Source organism: Palaemon carinicauda, chromosome 32 (assembly GCF_036898095.1).
Source record: "Palaemon carinicauda isolate YSFRI2023 chromosome 32, ASM3689809v2, whole genome shotgun sequence".
Lineage (NCBI taxonomy): Eukaryota > Metazoa > Arthropoda > Malacostraca > Decapoda > Palaemonidae > Palaemon > Palaemon carinicauda.
Genome location: NC_090756.1, coordinates 47,101,357 through 47,106,356, shown reverse-complemented (window position 1 = coordinate 47,106,356; position 5,000 = coordinate 47,101,357).

Here is a 5,000-nt window from a genome sequence, read left to right as displayed (position 1 = left end):
TTTACTACCTTTATAGAAACTTTTCACTGCTTGCAGCAACCTTCCACTAACTCCATATAACCTCATCACATTCCACATTACTTCCCTTTCAACTCTATCATAGGCTTTCTCCAGATCCATAAACGCAGCACACACCTCCTAACCTTTGGCTAAATATTTCTCGCATATCTGCCTAACTGTAAAAATCTGATTCATACAACCCCTACCTCTTTTAAAACCACCCTGTACTTCTAAGATTGCATTCTCTTTTTTATCCTTAATACTATTAATCAGTACTCTACCATACACTTTTCCCACCACACTCAACAAACTAATACCCCTTGAATTACAACACTCATGCACATCTCCCTTACCCTTATATAGTGGTACAATACAAGCAAAAAAACCCAATCTACCGGTACTATTGACAACACAAGACACATATTAAACAATCTCACCAACCATTCAAGTACAGTCACACCCCCTTCCTTCAACATCTCAGCTCTCACACCATTCATACCAGATTCTTTTCCTACTCTTGTTTCATTTAGTGTTCTCCTCACTTCCTCTATTGTAATCTCTCTCTCATTCTCATCTCCCATCACCGGCACCTCAACACCTGCAACAGCAATTATATCTGCCTCCCTATTATCCTCAACATTCTCCTTTTAAGAACCTTCCATTTCCATCTTTCACTGTCTCTTCAATTCTTGAACCAGCCTTCCTTACTCGCTTCACTTCTTTCCAAAACTTCTTATTCTCTTCATATGAATGACGCAATCCCTGACCCCACATCAGGTCAGCTGCCCTCTTTGCCTCACTTACCTTGGGCTTTACTTCCACATTTTTCTTTCTATATCTTTCATACTTCTCTACACTATTATTTTGCAGCCATTCTTCAAAAGCCCTCTTTTTCTATTCCACGTTTACCTTCACTCCTTCATTCCACCATTCACTGCCCTTCCTCATGCTGCCTCCAACAAACTTCTTGCCACACACATCACTTGCAATCCCCAAAAATTTTTCTTTTACTAACTTCTACTCCTCTAAATTACTTTCGCTTCGTCATATGCCATTTTCAACCTTTTCTCGATATTTACTTTTTACCCCCGGTTTTATTAGCTCTTCAACCCTCACTAGCTCCCTTTTACATCCCTTTTCTCTCATTCTTTTGCTGCAACTAATTTTCCTTCACCAAAAAAATGATTAGACATACCGTTAGCCATACCCCTAAACACGTGCAGGTCTTTCAACCTTCCAAACATTCTTTTAGTTATCAACACATAATCCATTAACGCCCTTTCTACTACTCTTCCATTTGCCACTCTTACCTATGTATACTTGTTTTTCTCTTTCTTTTTGAAAAAGCTAGAACTTATCACCATCTCTTGCTCAACACACATATCTACCAGTCTCTCACCAATCTCATTTTCACCTGGTATGCCTACTTCCCAATGACACCATCTACCTCTGCAGCGTCTACTCTAGCATTTAAATCACCCATGACAACTACATAACTCCTTCTACCCAGTCCTCCTACACACCTAGTTAATTCATTCCAGAACTCATTCCGCTTTTCTTCACTTTTCTCACAACCTGGCCCATACGCACTGACAAAAGCCCAACATTCCCTACCCAACGAAACTCTTACCCACATGAACCTAGATGATATCTCCTTCCATTCCACTACTTTACCTGTCATCCATCCACTCAGCAATAAAGGCCACACCTTCTCTTGCTCTTCCCTTTCAATCCCAGACACCTCTACCAGACATTTCCCCAAACATCACTTTACTTTTCCCTTTTATCTTTGTCTCACACTAAGCCAATATATTCATCCTTCTATTCCTAAACATACTTTCAATCTCACATCTTTTACTCTCTATCGTATTACATCCACGCACATTCAAACACCCCAAAACTAGAGTGGGGGGAGCAGTCACTCTCCCCCCAGCTCCACTTCTTCGATGTCTCATAGGATTACAATACAGGAGAAGGGGTTAGAAGCCACCTCGTCCCGTCCCTTTTAGTCGCCTCTTAGACACGCAGGGATACGTTGACGCTATTTTAATTGTTTTTATGTTAATATATATATATATATATATATATATATATATATATATATATATATATATATATATATATATATATATATATATATATATATATATATATATACATATATATATATATATATATATATATATATATATATATATATATATATATATATATATATATATATATATATATATATATATATATATATAATTATATATATATATATATATATATATATATACCCCTTCCTGCGTGGGGATACATCACCATGGCGAAAGGGTTTGCGTATCGCCATGATCAGCAAAGATATACTAGTCTGAGGTAATCATGGTATGTTTGTTGGTGTGAGCGATCAGACTAAAGTCTCCTACATCACCAATCTGCAGTGGACAGCGTGGTGGTGAAAATGGTGAAACCCCAGACATGAATAAAGACATGTCTGATCAGTGCCCAAGAACCATCTCCATCAACCTAGGACCAAGGAGTGCCAGGCAATGACTTCTCATGATTGAATAGGTTGACATATAGGCTCCCCTAACACCTCCTTCCCTTGCTCACAAGGATGGTGAGGTTACAGATACCACAAAGAAGATCGAGCTTGAGCATGGACGTTTCCACAACCCCCCACGTTAGGACCTTGGGGAACTAAGCAGCTGGGTGATGATGATTGGACATATGGATCCATAGATGGTCTGTAGCAACTGCGTCAGCACCTTTTTTTCAGATAAAAAAAAAGTAATAATTTTCTAGGATTTTTTCAAAATCCATTTTCTAGGGACGCTACACGTGTAATTATTTCGAAGCCATTGTTCCCTTATTTGGTGATGATTGCATGAAATCGTCGGACATGAAACTTTTTAATAGGACAAATGACTCAATTGCCGAGATAAATGTATTCTGTGTAATGCATTTGTGATGTGAATTCCTTGCATGTATGTGAGTCTGTCCGCGCCACAGTGTGCTACCAAAATGCAATAAATGGAATAAATTTGACAGTAAAATAAATTTTAACTTTATTTCAGTCAATGCTAAGAAAATTTCAATTAATTTTATCAAATTATATGAATTTCTGAGTAAAGAATTTTGTATTCAGTTACTATTATGTCTATTAATACAAACAAATCTACAGCCCCTGTTGGAAAAGCAGGATGCTATAAGCCTGAGAGCTCCAAGAAGTAAAAATACTCCAGTGAGGAGGGGAAAACAAATAAATGACAAAAGAAGCAATGAACGATAAAAATAAAATACTCTAAGAACAGTAACAACATAAAAATAAATATTTCATATGTATAAAATAAAAAAAACAGGAAAGAAATGAAGGTACAAAGGTGTACCCGAGTGTATCCTCAAGCGAGTGAACTCAACACGTTACTTTATCCCACATCCGGTCGTTTGACTATTGTATCATAAAATGTTTTTGTGTTATTTATGTTGAAATCATAAGAAAAATATTTCATCTCTCTAATGATTAAGATAATTTAAACCATATTTTCACCTTCTCTATTTTTCTTGGTTTCCTTTTTCTTTTGGGATTATTTGCCTATTGACTGAATAAGAAACTGATTCGCACAAAACCGACAATAATCAAACAGGAAAATGGTGTTATTATTATTATTATTATTATTATTATTATTATTATTATTATTATTATTATTATTATTATTATTATCATTATTATTATTATTATCACGAGGTGAGCTACAACCCTAGTTGGAAAAGCAGGATGCTGTTAGCCAAAGGGCCCAGGCAGTATATCAGTTAATTCCTAATAAAACAATAAATCAAATGATTTTTTTTTTCTCAATAGAATTAATAACTTCACTGTCCTTATGACTCATAGGTTGGGCGTTTACGGGCATATGGATGTACCTGCTGAATCATCAGTAGCTATTTCCTGGTCCTCCTTGGGCATTAGGTTGGGCGGTGAGTAATCAGTAGCCATTCCCTGGTCTTCCCTGGCTATTGGCTGGGCGGTGAGTCATTAGTAGCCATTCCCTGGTCCTCCCTTGTCATAGGTTGGATTGCAGGAGGTATGTAAACTGAACTGATCTTGTACATATAGTGTTGGTCTGTTTGACATTGCACTGTTCTTTGATTTAGCCGATATTCCAAACAGAGTACTTCAAAAGCAGAAGATCCTAAAGAGCACATATTAACTCCCATGAAGAAATCTCAGGTACTTGAAAGGATTTTAAAAAATGTTATACTCTAAATTTTTCATGGATAAATAAAAGAAACACAAAGCATTGAAGCAAAACTATTTTTTTTCTTCTTTACAACCTAAGCTAGATTAAACTTGATATCTACAAAAATCACCTCTTTTTTTATAAAGAGCAAAATGTGTGTGAGAGAGAGAGAGAGAGAGAGAGAGAGAGAGAGAGAGAGAGAGAGAGAGAGAGAGAGAGAGAGAGAGATGTATGGTAATAATGAGAATCCCTGCCAACGAGTAAGGACACAGTTTGCTATGTTAGGTTAGGTAGGAACCTGTGGTTTCAATGTATCATAAAAACTAGATATAACATAAGTAAAGATTTACCAACGAAAAAACAGACAATAAAAGGGATAATCAAAAGGAAGACAAAACTAATATAGATTCTTGAAAAATCTATGGGCAGAAGTTCTTGATATGTGGATCTGAATTGTTCTTGTGACGAGATGCTTTTGAATGTTGCTGAAGTCGAAGTGTCAATTGCAACGCCAAAACTCTCAAGGAAAATAATAAACAAAACCAAATACTAATCTTCGCCAAGTTTAGGATAACTGAATGCTATAATATGAAAACAACATACGTACAAATAGAATAATAATAATAATAATAATAATAATAATAATAATAATAATAATTATTATTATTATTATTATTATAATTATATTATTATTATTATTATTATTATTATTATTATTATTATTATTATTATTATTATTATTATTATTATTATTATTATTACAAGTTAAGCTAC